Here is an 18,484-nt window from a genome sequence, read left to right as displayed (position 1 = left end):
TTTATACATGAGGAAAGAATAATGATGATGGTGTATTGAACCGTTGCGGTAGTGTGGTGGAAGCAAGTGTGGGTGTGAGCGTGCTTGTGTTAACACGTACAGAAGGGTGGCAACACGTACAGAAGGGTGGCAACACGTTCGGGAACGAGGTACGCTTGAGTACGTGTCTTAAACAAATGACGACGGTGACAGGTGCCATTAGAGAATAATAGCGATAATAACGAAGCCAATAAAACAGATGGTCATACGATTAATCTGACACAGTTAACTAAAGTAGTGAAGTTGTAGAAGGCGCTGACGACAACGTATGCGCAAGCGACCCTCACCGCTCATCCAAACCTTCCACTTATTTAAAAAGTAAAATTACAACTATAAACACTTGTCAATTACTTTAATAATATAAACATCTTCATTAACAATTTATAAACTAATCGATTATCAAACATGAACTGCAAACTCTAGTTATTCAGTAAAATACAGAACCTCCACACACCACTGACGACCTACCTACTGAGAGGGCATAAAGATGTGTACATCCGTCCCTCCCTGTTTCCATCCTTTTCACCCTACTTCCTTCCTTCCCTCTCTCACTCTTTCCTTATTTCCCTCCCTACTTCCTCCCTCCCATCCCTCCCTCCTTCGCTTTTTCCTTCCTTCTCTCTATCCCTCCCCCCTTCCTTGCCTCCACCCCTCCCTCCCTCGCTCGTGTCCCTCTGCCAGCTAACACCTATACCCTCCAACAGCTCACTCCCTCCCTCCTCTGTATAGTCTCGTTAATAAGTCCAACAACAAGTAATCAGTAGAAGACTAAAGTACAATAACATAACTCAATCTCGTTATCGATTTGATCATCTAACAAAAACATTCCGGCTCTCTGTGGGTTTATAAGAACATCCCCACTATTTTTTTTAGAATCTACAACAAATTCATAACTAATTCAAAGTACTAAACCAATCAAACACATACATACATACATACATACACTTTAGGTAACAGTCAGTGTCTTAGCCTAAAAAGTCTCACATTCATGGCTCATAAGACACAGCATTTCATTCTTCTTTCTTTCACTGTTACACCTCCAGAATCTATCCCACTACTCCTTTAAGACTGTCTGTGAAGAATGAAGAGACATAAATACGCCTGGAATTACGTAGACAAACAAGCATCAATTTTAAGTCTCTCTTAGTACATCCTGCCTGACTTACTCGGTCAATAAATAAAGATGAAAATAAGTCAATTACCCTGTTGGTATGTTAAGAGCAATTATTATTAGACACTTTAAGTAACACTTCATCTTGTACGCTGTCCACTTAACTACTCAAGTATAGCTATGTACAAAAACTGGCTGCTGGAAAAACTGGTTCGTATTGTGCACTTCAGAAATGTTATACAGCCAAGTACATTTTTTTTACATACTTAATCATACACAAACATAAAACAATATAACCAAACTTTTTTTTTTAAATTCAACATATTAACATTCTCTTAACCTTACTCAGTTCAAACTTAACCTAATCCAGTTCAATCTTAACATAAATACATTTGTCGCTATAAACTATGAAACAATAATTTGTTTACAGTTATATATGTAGCCCATAGTCCCCAACATAGTTAAATGCCATAGTGATACTGATAGTAAGGTTACAAAGTTGTCTGTCAGGTGGAGTTAACTCACATCACAAACTTCTGGTAAGTTGAGAGTAAGAAAACCAGATGTATACAGTTGCCTGCACTTATACCTGGGACAGTGGCTGGTGAGTTTTGTGAGATGTGGCAACTCTGTGTCTGTTTAGATCGTATTAAAACTTCCAGAATAACCCTAAGGAACCTCGCAACAGTAGCTAGACTAAGGATGCTAGATAAGCATTCCACAGAGGTGCCACTTCTCACAAAACGCGCCAGCCACTGTATCAGGTATAAGTGCAGGCGACTGTACATGACGTATGACAACACCGAGATGTCTAACAGAATCCCCAACTGTATTAATATGACATAACATGGTGGTTCAGGGCCTCGTCTACTTCACTTACATCTTGTTTGACTTTATTAATTACATATTTTATGAATTAAATACAAGAATTAATATTAGATATGTTGTTTATCCGCCACTTACATCGACCAAAATAGGAAGACATTAACTCTGAACCTGAGATTTGAGAAGTCACTTTACTCATCCTTATTATTGTTCACAAGACAGCCTACCGATTATCACGTTCCTGTAAGTAATCAATTCTCTACAACTCTTACGTTTTATGGGTTTATTGACAAAAACCCACCTTGTATAACCACAACCACCAAGTACCTGATGACTGCCATGTTTGTCTTCATCAACAACAAGAATCGAACAAGGAAGAAGCAGGACGTGTGTGTGTGTGTGTGTGTTAATCTCCTGGACAGCCCTTTGTTTACGTCAGAGAATAAAAGTATAAGAGTGTTTGGCATCTGACGTGACCTCCCAACCCTCCTAACCCTGTGACCTCGCAACAGCTGGTTGACGCGTGACACCAGTGAATGACTTCCTCCACTGCATAACATTACTGACGATCTCTGAGAATAAGCTACACTCCCAGCCCCCCTAAACAACCTATCTCCTCCTTGCCGCCTTCTCTTCCTATCCACTAACTTCTTAACCATTACACCTATCCACCTACCCTGTTTCCTCTATACACTGCCTCGTAAAACAGGTGACGGTAGCAGGTATTGATGTGTAGTAATGAGGGTTTGCTAAAGGTGTATGTATGTGTGCGTGTGTGAAGATGTAGTGTACGTGTTCTTGGAATGGGTGCTTGTGTACACTAAGATGCGTGTAGTTTTGGAATAGAGACAGTCAAAGAGAGAGGGCAGGGGGGGGGCAAGGATGTATAGGTCAGGAGGAGCGGTGGGTCAGCAACAGGTGAAATAACAGATAAGACCAAACAGAGAAGACTGGAGGGGCGGGGTAGTGACAACAGCTGGTGGAGGGCCATACAAAGGAGGGGTGAAACTAGTGGAGGGAGGAAGTGACCTGGTGGAGGGTAGTGGTGTCAGTTGACGGAGGGATGCACAAGCGAGGGGAGGAGAGGGAAGGATGAAAGGATGGAGAAAAGAAGGAAGGGAGGAGCTGGGGTGGACGGTGACCAAGGGCTAAGAGGTGGTTCCCAATACACCCTAACACTAAATGGGGGAGTGGTGGGTTTGGTTTGGTTAGCCTGGGTATGTTTAATTACCTTCGTGAAATCCCTATAATCACAATAGACCTCAGTACTCACCTCAAGTGTCGACCTCTGGAGTGCCTAATCTTCATGTGACGGTGGATTTCCGTACCCACCTGAAGATTCGACACCTCAGCTTAGCCCATCTAAAGATTGAGAATTCTGGCTGTACCCGGTGCTCCTAATACTTATGATACCGAGATTTTTGTTCTAAGAAACACTTGTAGCAAAACAGTGAACCTAAACTAATTGTAGATGTGGAGAGCCAAACACAACAGTTTACCAAACCAAATAAATATACGCAGTACAACACACTAATGATCTTCATATTGACGCACATGACTGCGGTATCATACACACTTAGCTTCACTAACTACATAGTGAGACGTCCTCCTTCCCTGCTGCTCTGGCCGTCACTGACAGTGTTCGACTGTTTGCCAACGATCGCAACTACCTAAATGGTTGTTATCGACCTGTTGGTTGGTTCTGACTAATATAACTTTATGTTCATCTTATTCTACACGCATAATACTCAAACTTCAGTTTTTTACTTGTAGTATGTACACGTTGCACACATATATTGTTACAGCATTCTACAGTAGGCACCAGAAATCATGTCGCGGCCCCACACAACCTGAATTTGAACGGCCTCTTAAGTTACCTCGTCTGATCTCGTTTTGCGAAGGTGAAGTTCTCGTACCCAAGCAGCCTGTTGGGAGTGTTACCGTCACTCAATGTAGGCGGAGCTTAAATAGTTGAAGTAATTAGTAAAGATGCAGAACACTTGTCGCCACCTCTACCGCTTCTTTTTTCGTAATTTTAGCAGTTGTTTTTTTCTGAGAGATGTCACGTTGGGGTGTGTTGTCTCAAGATAAATTAGGTCAATGAACCTGACCCTCTGAGACGTGAGGTTATCTTTCTCCCAATCACACATAACTCCAACCTTCCAGAGCTGCTTGTGAATTACATATAACAGTTTAAAATCATGAAATTAGTTATAAATACTATAAGTGTAAGACAAAGAGGTGGAACAACTCTCGCGGGTAAACAAGACAACATTTCCCTTACTTATTTTCCAACGAATTTGTTTATGCCTTTCTTTGTGATTTGGTTTTCAATGTAACTTTTCTTATTTCAATTTACTCTAATGATGAAAAAGTTCCCTCCTATAAAACAATTAATAATTATACACGGAAATATCAACAATAAAGTGAACGACAACTTTGGAAATATACTTGATACGTTATAAAAAGTTTGTCGTAATTATTGTCCTTTGATTTGAAAGTTATGATTAATATCACCGGTATCTTAACTGTTTACGAATTATTTTATTTTATTTCTTTGCATTTTCAAAAGTTATGTTGTAGAAACTTGATTTGTCAATGTTGTTTAAAAATTTTGGAAGATGAAGTGCCTAAGACAAAAAAAAAGTCATACACACGTCACGAACAACAAGAACACGCCATATGTGCTCCAGGACGTCAAACACACGTCACGAACAACAAAAACACGCCATATGTGCTCCAGGGCGTCATACACACGTCACAAACATGAATGGAACGTATAAATTCTAATCAATATAAATAAGACGACTGTCCAACTGCACCATACTTAAGCTCTCGTAACTGCCAGAAGTCGACAGGGAAATAGTCCTCAGCCACGATAATATCACCAATTTAGAGAAACGTAAAGTGGCTAGAATAAGCAACAAATTATCTACACACTAAATATAACATGATAATTATAGTCATAAAAAACAAGATTTCTGACATAACTTCATGATATTATTCTGTTGATTATTATTATCATTTCTGTAACTTATGAGTACGGTACTTAGTTATTTCCACGTCCTCCTCCTCCACCTCCTCCCAAGCCTGTAGGAACACGTACTGCCAATTAAAGGTACACACACACACACACACACACACACACACACACACACTAGATCGCTCACCTGAACTCCCTCATCACGTCATAGTAAATGGTATGACGTCTGGTTTTGGTCTGTGTATTTCATGGGGAGCTTGACGATAAACACTGGGCAGATCAAGATGTCATGTACCGACCCAGTGCTAACCTAACCTAACCTAACCTAAGCTAACCTAACATAACCTAATCTTACCATGATTACTTAAACCAACCTAACCTAAACTAACTTAACCGAACCTAACCCAACCTAACCTAACTCACCTCAGCTAAGGTTAGGTTATGTTACGTTAGGTTAAGCTGTATAGTGTGTTCGGTAAGGCAACAATATTCAACAAACACAAGAAACACACAACAATTCTCACCTATAATTACCTGGAATTTAGAACGGTGAGAACAGGGTTGAGAGAAGAGAGTGTGTGTGTGAGGACTGGTGGACAAACAAGCACATTATTTATATACAGGTAGTTTAGCAGTCTTGGTACAATTCGTTCAGACTGTGCAATTTCATGTAATTTCGGTATAACCTCAATTTGTCTTCGTACAATTAAGGTACTACATGGTACAACCCAGGTACCAAACAGGGAGGTACTACTGCCTGGGAAGATGTTGGAAACATAATGTGTTGCCTAATGGTAGACTCTGCTGCCATATGGCATCACGAAAATTGTGACCAAGTCCCAGGTTGCTGATCTGACTTTCTGCCTCATTTACACACAATTGCAGGGTCTCAACACACATATATTGTTTCTCACTTTGATCTTTTTTTCAGTGTATTATTATTATTATTATTATTATTATTGTATTTTCAATTTTGTATTATTTATTATGAATTGTATTTACTATAAATTATTATTATTATTATTATTATTATTATTATTATTATTATTATTATTATCATTATAATTATTACATTTTCGCCCCCCAGGTCCCGATGTGGGTCAGTGACCCGTGCCACCTGTAGTCTAGTCATGGTCCTATATTGGTCGTCTTTGGTACACTGTGTGATACACTCGTACCAATGTTACAATTTGGGTACAATATTGTTGCATCTTTGAGTCACTCTCGGCACAACCTTGGCACAATCTTAGAGAGGGGGAAGTGGAGCGTTGGCTTAGGGGGGTGATGGGGGGAGGTGGAGTGTTGTTGAGGGTGATGGGAGAGGTGGGAGTGTTGGGAGGTGGAGGTTGGTTGAGGGGGAGGGGAGGGAGTGTTGGTTGAGGGGTGATGGGGAGGTGGAGGTTGGTTGAGGGGAGGGGAGGAGTGTTGGTTGAGGGAGGGGAGGTGGGGTGGTTTGAGGGGAGGGGAGGTCATAATAAATCCGTTACCCCTGCTGTGAATAGTGGAGGCGACAGATGTTTCCTACGGTTATAGGTGGTCGGTAGAGGAGGGGAAGAAGGCGACGTCACACGAGTCACCTATTAGTGTGGAAATCAAACCACCAACGAAGTCCCAGATTCCCCCAACCCTCCTCCTCCTCCGGTCCCCACCCCAACCTAGACCAAGTCAGGTTAATGACTTAGTGTGCAAAGGTGACAGTAAAACGTCCACTATAAACCTTGATTATAATCTGGGTGTTTTAACGTTATCAGTAAACTCACAAATGCATTGATCAGGACGGAAGCCATTATTATTCTTTGACAAGTGAGACATATAAGTAAAAATTCACCTCGAAAATATTGTTCTTGTACAGTCTCAAGTTTTTGGGTTTACGAATAATAATAATAATAATAATAATAATAATAATAATAATAATAATAATAATAATAATAATAATAATAATAATAATAAAACACACTGGAGGCAGAAGGTCATTACGCCTCCCAGCTTAATGGTCACACAGGTTGGCTTCTTTCCCCAACACGTGAGATAGTGTGTGGCTTATAAGACCAACAAGACTCATTTAAAACCCATCAACATCATCAATATAACCATCATCATCATCATCACCATCATCATTACCATCATCATCATCATCACCATCATCATCACCATCATCATCATCACCATCATCATCATCATCATCACCATCATCATTACCATCATCATCATCGACAATAAAAACGAAAGTTACGTATATTATGTGGTTTATTCTCTTGTCATCTTCACTACCAACACTCCCAGAGACCTTGCAAGTCAGGAATCCGAGAGAGGGATGATTTTTTTAATACTCACATAAATAATTCCAGTAATGTTTATGATTTAGTGTGAGAGGTGTAGAGTGGGGGGGTGAGGTGGGAGTGGGTGTGTGGGGGGTGGAGGTGTAGAGGGGGTGAGGTGGAGTGGGGGTGAGGTGTGGAGTGGTGTGTATGTGGGGGGTGGAGGTGAGGGTATTATAAGGAACACAATGGGTAGGTTATTAGTGGGTGATTGATGAAATGACCCCTAACCTAACCTAACCTAACCTAACCTACCCGAATTTAACCTAACCTAATCTAAGCTAACCTAGCATAAGCTACCCTAATCTAACATAACCTAACTTAAGCGAACCAAACTTAACCTAAATTAAGCTAACCTAAACGAATTTAATATAACTTAAGCTAGCTTACCCTAACCTAACCTAACCGCAAAGAAGAACAACTACCACATTACCTAACATGACTCACATTTAATGAGTCTCAGTACAACTCTCTCGAAAAAAATTAACCCCCTTTCCTCCTTCTCCCTTTTCCCATTTCTTCCTCCTTCCCTTCCTTCCTTTCCTTTCCTCCCTTTTCTTCCCTTTCTTCTCCCTCTTCCTCCTCTCCTTTCTCCTTTTCTTTCTACCCCTCCTCTCCTTCTCCTTCTACACCTCCTATTCCCCATCCTATTCCTCCTCCTCTCCTCCGTCTCACTCTTCCTCCTCCTCTCCTCCGTCTCACTCTTCCTCCTCTGCAACTTGAGAGGGACAGAAGTAAGACCTTGTACTGTGAGACGAGTACAACAACTGTACTGACGATGACTGTTGTTGTGTCACCTGTCGTGGGGCGTGTGAAGGTACTGTGTTAAATACCAGGTAGTGCCTTATAATGTTATGGTGTTATGGAAGTATAATGAAGTGTGGTGTGTGGTGTGGTGGTGTGGTAGACAGAGCCACACTGTGTCTGGCTTACCATCTGTCACCACTTACTACTACCACGTTTTATCAACCTCCTTCTTTCACTCACTGATTACCATAATGGCCTAGTTTTGAATGACTGGTTAGTGTAATGACCTGTGTCTCAATAAATTACTACTTTAATTACATGAATGAATGAATGAATGAATGATCTCCTTCTGTTTGAATGATTGGATTAGTGACCTCGTTGTCAATCTTATGTAGTTTGTAAGCTTGTTTGGTTGTGACTAACTACTGTATGGTCAAAGACACAAGGCTAATAATAATAGGAGGAAAGCCTGTTGTGGTTACCTACTCAGGTAAGAACCAACCAATACCAGGTGAGGGAAGGAGAGGGAGGTGGTGGAGAGGGGATGGGGAGAGTTGGAGGAAGACGAGGGAAGTGGTGGAGGGAGGAGAGGGAGGTGGTGGAGAGGGGATGGGGAGAGTTGGAAGGATGAAAGTGGTGAAGAGGGGATGGGGAGAGTTGGAGGAAGACGAGGGAAGTGGTGGAGGGAGGAGAGGGAGGTGGTGGAGTTGGGAGGTAATGGAGAAAGGAAAGGATGAAACAGGATAGAAGTGAAAGAAGGGAAGATGAATAGGAGACAGATAGGAGGAGGAGGAGGAGGAATGGAAGAGAAGAAAGAGGTATGAATTGGAGGAGGAGTTGTAGAGCCATGGGAAGGGTGGAAGAGGAGGTATGGGAGGGGTGGGAGAGGTGGTATGGGAAGGGGTGGGAAACAGAAAGCAAACAAAGGAGACTCCAGGAGAATTAGTCATTGTTTGCCATCAGTAAATATATAATCCAGCGTAAATAAGGACATTAGACGTAAACAAATCAGTGTAAACAAGGACATTAGATGCAAGCAAACATACGTAAACAAGGGAATTAGCCGTAAACTAGATGTTCAGATGTAAACAGGCCAGCGTAAACAATGTCATCAGACGTAAACAAAGATGTGAGAACGATATCATGGGTGAGTCTCAGCGTAGAATTGACTCCATTTTCTTCTCTATATCCTTACCATTTACCTCCAAGGAGACAAGAAAGGCGGAAGAGAGAGAGAGAGAGAGAGAGAGAGAGAGAGAGAGCTGTTTTAAGATGAACGAGTGTGTCAGGAGGTGAGGCGGACCATTTATTTCACAGGTGTTGTCTGAGTGTTTAATAATTAATTAGCGTCCTCTGCAGGTACTCCCAGCGCGCTAACTTTAATACAAATGAAAATTAAGAATAAGAAACAGAATCAAATATGGTGTTGTGAAATTGGATTAGAAATAAACGGATTTTTAGGTAGACAGTTGGTTTGAAAGAAATATTGTCGCTGTATATAATAATAATAATAAACTAAGAAAAAAAAACACATCTGGTGACTCACTGAAATTACGACACACAAGGTACAAAATGGCGCTCGAATTACACTGAGACTTTAAATATAACTAAATGCCGTTCTCTTGTTCACAGTTACGAGAAGAAATAATATATGTTTATTTTTTTTTTGTCACTTTCTTTGTCTCCGAATTTTTATATAATCCTAAGGAAAATATGGTTTATTATTTCCCCCCCCCTCCCCCTCCCCCCCTCCATCTTCTGTACCTGTAACTGTAATTGAGTGAATATTTTACTTAATTAGAAAAGACCATTTTGGGTTCGTAACTTAACCCCATAACTTATTTATATATATATAAGCCAAGTTAAAGGGAACTCTACCCTAAAGCATATATAGGTTGGGTTGGGTTAGCCTGGGTTAGGTTAGGTTAAGTTAGGTTTAGGTTAGGTTGGGTTAAGATGGGGTTTGGGTAGGTTTAGGTTTGGTGAGGTTGAGTTAGCCTGGGTTAGGTTAGGTTAAGTTAGGTTTGGTTAGCTTAGGTTTGGTTAAGTTTGGTTGGGTTAAACTATGCTTGGCTGGTTTCAAATGAATTAGATTTGGTTAGGTTTAGTTAGTGAGTGGAATAAGTTAGACTGGATTATGTTAGGTAAGGTTAAAGTGGGTTAGGTTATGTTATATTTAAACAGGTTGGGTTTGGCAAGGTTAGGTTAAGTTAGAATAGATTACAGTAAGTTAGGTAACAGGATTAGGGTAGGCTTGGTTAGGTTAGTTTAGGTTACGTTATACTATGTTACATTAGCTTAAGTTGTGGTGTTCGTGGTACTGTGTCAACACTGGCCAAGGTGCAGTAAGAAGGGCAGGTAACGTGGACCAGTGTGTGACGCCTCCACCACAACGCCATCTGTCGCCCACGTGACTGACCGGCATGAATATTCCCGTGTTACCCCTTACCTGCCTCCTGCCACCACGTACACACGTCTACACTCACCCGCTCTCTTGTACACACACACACACATTCACACGCACACAAGCCTACATACCCCCTCCCTCCTGCCACTATGTACAGTACAGTACACACATACAAGTACGTCTGCACTCACCTGCTCTCGTGTTTTCATTTACGAAACACAAACATACATTCACACGCACAGATGACGCCATACATGCTCACTTGTATACATAAACGTACACACACACGTCCACACTCAACCTCTCTCTTGTATGCACACATACACACACACACACACGCGCGCGCACATTCATTGACACGAACACAAAATTATGTAGGTGAGACAAAATTATATATATATATATATATATATATATATATATATATATATATATATATATATATATTATAGACAAAGACACTAATTCAAGAAGTCCAGGTACATGATTATAGTCTTTGAACAGGTAAGAATATAATCATTTACGTCACCATTTATCTAATGTATATAATTTGTGATGATGTATATAATTACTTTGAACAGGTAAGAATATAATCATTTACGTCACCATTTATCTAATGTATATAATTTGTGATGATGTATATAATTACAGCAGTCAATGACTTAACTTACTCGTTTGTTATTGTAAAACGAGCAGATTGATTTTCCCCGTTTTAAAGTTAATGTTAATATTATGGTGACAATGTTAATACTGTAGTGTTAATCCTGAGGTTAAACTTAATATTCTGACCTTTTTGTTAATCTTCTGATGTCAATGTTAACATTTCAATGCTAATGTTAATACTGTAGTGTTAATGTGAATACAGTATATTTAAATTAATGTTAATATTCTATAGATAATATCCTTAAGTTATTGTTAATATTCTAAGGTTAATAATTCTCTTCTTAAGTGGATAATTTAAAATATTTTCAAAGTAGGAAAACAAATGAAAAATTAACACACGAATAAGTAACAAAAAATAAAAAATGCATAACTAGACAAATAATTAACTGATCACTACAGAAATATACCAATCAATAAAAAAGTAGATGATTAGTTAAAAAATAATAAAATATTGATAAATGAATGTAAGAGACAACTGGTCCAAGTGTGTGTGTGTGTGTGTGTGTGTGTGTGTGTGTGGAGGAGAGGCAGGAGGAGAGGAGGAGGTGGAGGAATAGGAGGGGAGGCTGGGGGAGGAGTGGGAGAGTATAAAATAATTAAATACATAAAATAATTAAATAAACAGGTAATTGGGAGTTGTTGCCTATATACTATCACAATCTTCCCGTCTAATAAATAATGGTCATGAGGAGGAGGCGGAGGAGGAAGCAGGAAGAGGAGGAGGAGGAGAGAGAGAAGGAGGGGCTGAGGGTGAGACGGGCTACGCTTACAATGTGTCGTTAACGGCTTGACACGTTGGTTATGGTCCCCTGTACTGTACACGATATCTGTCCACACACACTACTACTACTACTTTCCTGTCAGTCGGAATCGAGTACGACGATCATCCAGCTATGATACAATGATTAGGAGTTATTGGGGATGTAACTTTCATTGGTGAGTTTTGAGGTGACTAAAGAGGCCGATACGGGACCGGCAGAGTCGTTCACGGATGTTGCATTTGTGGGGGGCTACATCTAGTGCGGGAGGGGCGGCGGCAGCGTCTTTCCGGCGTTGCCGTTTGTCTGCCTCGGTTTGCAGTCGGGCTAGCTCGAAAGAATTGACACCTTCTCGTGTGGTGCTCCTCCAAGCGTTATGGTGTGGAGTAATAGTCTCCCAGGCATACATACATACATACATACATACATACAAACATACATACATACATACAGACATACATACAAACAAGCAGCTACAAACACAGTAAACAGCAAGATTGTTTACATTTAAAAGACAAAATATGGAAATGCCTAACCTAATCTAACCTAAACAAAGTACAAATATAAACACTAATACAGGAACTCTAGCAGTATTGTACAGGTTAGGTTAGGTTAGGTCAGGTTAGGTTAGGTTAGGTTAGGTTAGGTTAAGCTAGACAAACGTACAGATACATTTGCAATACTTTAAAGGTAAAATAACAGGTACAGTACATGTGTATAGACCTCAGAATAACAGTCGTACTTTAATCATGTAATGGGGCGATGAACACCTGAGTGAGTCGTTTGAGCTACCAGATGGCGGTCTGTACTAGGAGGTGACAGTGAGAGATAGAGAGATAGAGGTGAGAGATAGAGAGATAGAGGTGAGAGATAGAGAGATAAAGGTGAGAGATAGAGATAGTGAGAGGCAGAGATAGAGGTGAGAGATAGAGATAGTGAGAGGCAGATATGATGAGGAAGAGAGAGATAGAGAGATGCATACAGAAAGACAGAGATAGTAAGAGTGATAAAGAGACAGAGATAAAGATGACAGTATAAGAGATCTAAGGACAGGTGAAGAGATAGAGTAATACAGGTGCGATGACAGAGAGACAGACAGACAGCAGAGTTACAGGACGGCAAAGATAAACTAAAACATACATAAAATAATTAAATAAACAGGTAATTGAGAGAAAATATGATAAAAAACATAACTACAAAAAAATTATCATACAATTAAGAAGAAAGTTATAATTATCGGGAATAATTAAAACATAAATGAGATGTGAATAAATATAAGAATTGAGTGTAATGACGAATAATTAGTTAAATATATAGTAAAAAAAATAATGACGAGGAATTAGCATAGTTAAGAATACTTATTTTTAGAAGCAATGTAGATGTCAATTAGACTGATATGGAAAATGATGGAAACGGAAAAAGAGGAAGGAGGAATAGTGATAACTGCAGATTTGATAAAGGATGAGGATTTTTATTTTTATTTTTATGAGGATTAACCCACCCGGGCACAGAGAAAATTGAACCACAAATAAATAGAAATCTTAAAAATAAATTAAAAGATCAGGAGTAAGAAAAAATATATGTATGTTGTCTTGTCAATAGTAAGAGAAACAATTGAGACCCTGCAATTGTGTGTAAACGAGGCAGAAAGTCAGATCAGCAACTTGGGACTTGGTCACAATATTCGTGATGCCATATGGCAGCAGGGTCTACCATTAGACAACACATTATGCTTTCAATATCTTCCCAGGCGGTAGTACCTCCCTGTTTGGTAGCTCCCTACTACCTACTACCGTGAACTGAAAGAAATACTGGATGCTTGAACTGTTGAGGAACTTGGATATTTACTGAAGGTCAAGGAGTTGATGGTAGACCACACACACACACACACACACACACAGAGCTGCGGTTAAACGACAAAAACTAGTACTTTAACCTACTGGTGTGCCAGCCATGAACCAACCACGCGTCCACACACACACAGGTGTCAGTGAAGCCGTGATGTATACAGCTTGTGTGGAGAGTATTCTTATTATCACAAGCTGGAGGTAAATATACAGGCAAACTTAATATATATATATATATATATATATATATATATATATATATATATATATATATATATATATATATATATATATATATATATATATATATATATTGTGTTCATATTTCACCGGAAAAAATAAATGTTTTACCCGTTGGTATGGGTGAACCATGGAGGTGGTGTGTAATAATAATAATAATAATAATAATAATAATAATAATAATAATAATTATTATTATTATTATTATTATTATTATTATTATTCGGTTTATTGAAAGCATGACAGCCAAAAGGCTGAAAATATACAGTTACATAATTAGGGAATGGGTCACTTGATATAAATATGATATATAATAACATGGTGGGGAAAAGGTTATACTACAGGGCATTTCAACATAGTAACAGTGCAAAAATAAGATTGGCTGGGAATAAACACACTGGTTAACTACGAGTTGTTGTTGTTTTATGTGTGTGTGTGTGTGTGTGTGTGTGTGTGTGTGTGTGCGTGTTTGTGTGTGTGTGTGTACACTAAGCAACACAGGGCTAGGCGTCTACCTCACTTACACTCACACCGACGGTGATGTCGGCATACCACTTTTGCAGATATGTTCAGCTCCTCTGTTCTCAAGCCCCGAGACATTATGCCCGACCTCGATGTTGTGTTCTTAAGTCGTTGGATCTCACTCTGGATAGTCAGTCCTCGCAGCACCTCAATCAAGATATAGCAAGGCTGTTTCTTTGTAGCAATGTGTCCAGAGCCTTGGTCTCGCTAAGGCGTTCTCGTGAGCCACATTTTTTTTCTTGACGTTTGAGTTATCTCTTCACGTCTCGCACTGCACCATTAAGTAAACCAACACCACTAAAACAACACCACAAGCACCGTCCTCGTCTGTATTAAGTTTTCCTTTTTTTAAAATTTTTTTAAATTTCAAAGTTTCTCTGCGTGCAAAATAAACGAACTCTTATAATATTGGGTTTCTAAACGCATAAAATTACGTACTGCACAGTATCATTAAAGACTTCAGTAGTACAGGGAAGAGCGTACAACCTGAACACACACACACACACCAGGTCAGAGAACAATGAAGGAATAACACTGCCGAGTCAACTGCAAGCTACAGAAGACAGCCAAAGGATGAGAGGCAAGCGGGAGAGAGAGAGAGGGGGGAGGGGCGACACAACCTTATTATTTAGAAACGCGAGGGCCATCCCAGAACTTGTACCGGCCTTCGTCGCCCGCCCACTACCTCGGTCTAGTGAAGTCAAACCAATCACCCACCAGGAAGCTTAAGAATCTGGGTTGGTAAAACGAGGAATAGAAAACTGAGACTGAAGGTCCTTGTGTCTGGGGGTGGGGAGGTGGTAGGGGATGGGGAGGTGGGGGCAGGGACGGGAGGTGGGGAAGTGGGGGAGGTGGGGTGGGGGGCGGGGGAGGGGGGCAGGGGTGGGAGGTGGGGGGTGGGAGGTGGGCAGGGCGGGAGGTGTGGTAAAGTGGAAACTGAGCCAGAGTAAGTACAAACTATTATGAAAGATTACTTGTTGATTGTGAGTGTGTCTCATTAAGTGTGAGAGAGAGATATATTACAAGGAAGGAAACAGAGAGAGAGAGAGATAAAGAAAGAACGAGACAAAAAAAGAATGAGAAAGAGACAAATAAGGAAGGGAAGAGAGACAAACGACGAGAGAGAAATATGGAGAGAACAAGAGAGAAACAAAGAAAGAACAAGAGAGAGATAAAGAAACGACGAGAAAGACAAAGAAAGGACAAGAGAAATAGAAAATTACATTACAAGATAGAAGCATTACAATTATTTACCTGGATGTAGTCAGCACCATGCAGTAGTCACAACAGTTTGATGATAATAATAATAACAATAATAATAATAATAATAATAATAATAATAATAATAATAATAAGAAGAAGAAGAAGAAGAAGAAGAAGAAGAAGAAGAAGAAGAAGAAGAAGAAGAAGAAGAAGAAGAAGAAGAAGAAGAAGAAGAAGAAGAAGCATTATGTAGCCAAGTACCCCCTGCAGAGACATAATTCAAGACACGTTTTCTATTTCATGGGAAGCTACTGTAAACTTAGGTCCTGCTGTGATCCTTTTAGTCAAGTGGTGTTACTAAACTTTGAGAGTTTTGGTGGGATCATTAATAAACTTTTGTTGTTTATTACCGAAAGTTAAAAATCAGTGTGATACATTATTATTTTTTCTCATTAGCATAAGATGGGAGTCAGCCTATATATAACTCACAGAAACAGATACAAAAATATAATCGTCAATATGGCGTCAATATTTCACTAACACTTTCTACACTACAGTAACTCAATGTAGATATGGACAAAAAAAATTCAACAGAAACAACAACAAAAATACGAAGTTCCATTGCAAAGACTCAGTAACTAACTACGCCATCTACAGTAGTCTTCAGTAACGAGGGAAAATTAACGAGCGTAGTTCCAGAATAAAGATGGTGAACGACACGTAGTTAACGAGGGTCTCTCCGTCAAAGGTAGTGGCGACGAGTGTGTCTCCCCCAACCTGAGATATTACTTTTAATATGTGTAATAAACAGGTGTAGTAATGCAGGTAAATCAGGTAAGAATTGGGAGAGAAATATATTAAGAATAGAAAAAGGATAAGAAAGATAAACGAGAGAGAATGAGTAAGAAAGGAGAACAAGGGAAAAAGTAAGAGAGAGAGAGAGAGAGAGAGAGAGAGAGAGAGAGAGAGAGAGAGAGAGAGAGAGAGAGAGAGAGAAACCTTCAAATAATCAAGGTCTCACAGGTATAACACCAGCCATACCCACACACACGAGGAGTTTAACCCCTAATCGTCATGTCGGTCTTACCTGCACAGCGTTCACGATAACAGGGTAAACTAAACGCTCATATGATGAAGTTTCTACTCAAACACCGATTCATACATGGCCCGCTGGTCAGGTATACGTTGGAGAGAGTTAATTAATGTCTTCGTGGGTCTAATATTATTTATTTATGGTTTAGTCTGCTTGGTGGGTGACAATGATGCAGGGAGAAGAGTTCAGGGAGTTGTATCGACCTCCAGGAAACGGGAAATACAGGAAGGAGGTTAGGTTCTTGGACAACAGTAAGAGGTGAAGGTGGGAGCAACAGTCAACAGGTTAAGTCCGTGAATTCAGCAAATGAGATGATTAAACTTGGTCAGATAAAGAACCTGGTGACGAACCTCTCAGGTCTTATGAATATTGGATCACCTTGAGACTTTATCTCTCTCTCGTATCACTGTTATAACATCATAATTCCTCGGTTTTCTTCTCTAACCTCAAAACTCAAGTGTGAAACATATTTCTACACGCGCAAAATACAGACAAACGTTGCGCAACTTAAGCTCACAGATATAAGCTTTGTGTAAATCTTCTTGTACAAGCATTGTGTACAGGTACACGATCTGTAACCTAAATTCACACGCTCCACCACCTCTCACGTACTGTTACGAGAGAAGGCAGAATATGGCCCACCTCACGTTCAGCGACAGAAATACAAACAGGGGTGTCTTGGCTTTCACTGCCGGGGTCGTGTGCCTGCTGACGAGGGTGTGAGCTGGTGAGCACGTCCTCAATGTTGACCCGCCACCACCTCCCTCGTGCCTGTGACAAACGCTATGTAAATCAGACAGATACAGATCCAAAAGATCACCCGAAAGCAAACTCCGAGATGTATCATTGACGGGGAGGAAGAGTGAACAAAGCTGGCTAGTCCCTCTTAGGGGTCCTGGATTGGTGCTCCCGGAAAATTCGTGAAAAATGGAAGGTGTTTCCTCGTGGCTCAAGTGACACGAGTATATAAATATAGTCAGTGATGTTTAGAACTCAGATATGAAGCAATTTAAATTTACATGACATTTTATTCCGTTTCGGTATGAATAAGTCGAAGACCAGGCAGCAGTGTTTAAATATAAAGAGGACACTTCAAGTATGGCAGGGAAGTACCCCTTTGGTTTTGAGAAGTGATATGTATAGAGATAATCGAGTAGGTATTGGACCTGATCATGAGAATAACGGGAATGTAGTTAACTAATAAATATATCCCCGCCACACCACCTACTTCAGTCTAGAGTGAATAAACAAATCAGATATGACGTTGAAAAAACTATTTTTTCAAGGTCTTATTCCTACCAACTAAAGTACTCCCGGAAGATAAAATAAAAAAAATAAGAAATCCACATCTTTGCCTGACATACACACACGCACGGGGGCGGAGCAGACAGTTCATGTGCCTTTTTTTTTACCCCATGAGGTTCACAGATCACTCCCCCACTCACGTACTCACGCGCACCAATACAAGACTTTATTTATACGCAACTGCATCTACTGCACCGCGCATGTCTAGTGGTGTTAAATCGTTCAGAATCAGTACGGCTCTACCGGATGTTAGTTTAAGAGTTTCCCGTTACATGATCCTAATTGGCCATTCAATTTGTTAATACTTGAGGTTGTGAAATTAAGTTGATAGCAGTAATTGACGATGATGATGTTTTGAAAATGAAGAATCAGTAGAGTCCTAAAATATCTGATTATTGAAAACTGCCAAGTATAAGAAAGAAA

The sequence above is a fragment of the Homarus americanus genome, unplaced genomic scaffold (assembly GCF_018991925.1).
Source record: "Homarus americanus isolate GMGI-L3 unplaced genomic scaffold, GMGI_Hamer_2.0 scaffold11214, whole genome shotgun sequence".
NCBI lineage: Eukaryota > Metazoa > Arthropoda > Malacostraca > Decapoda > Nephropidae > Homarus > Homarus americanus.
Note: the sequence above shows the minus strand (reverse complement) of the source record.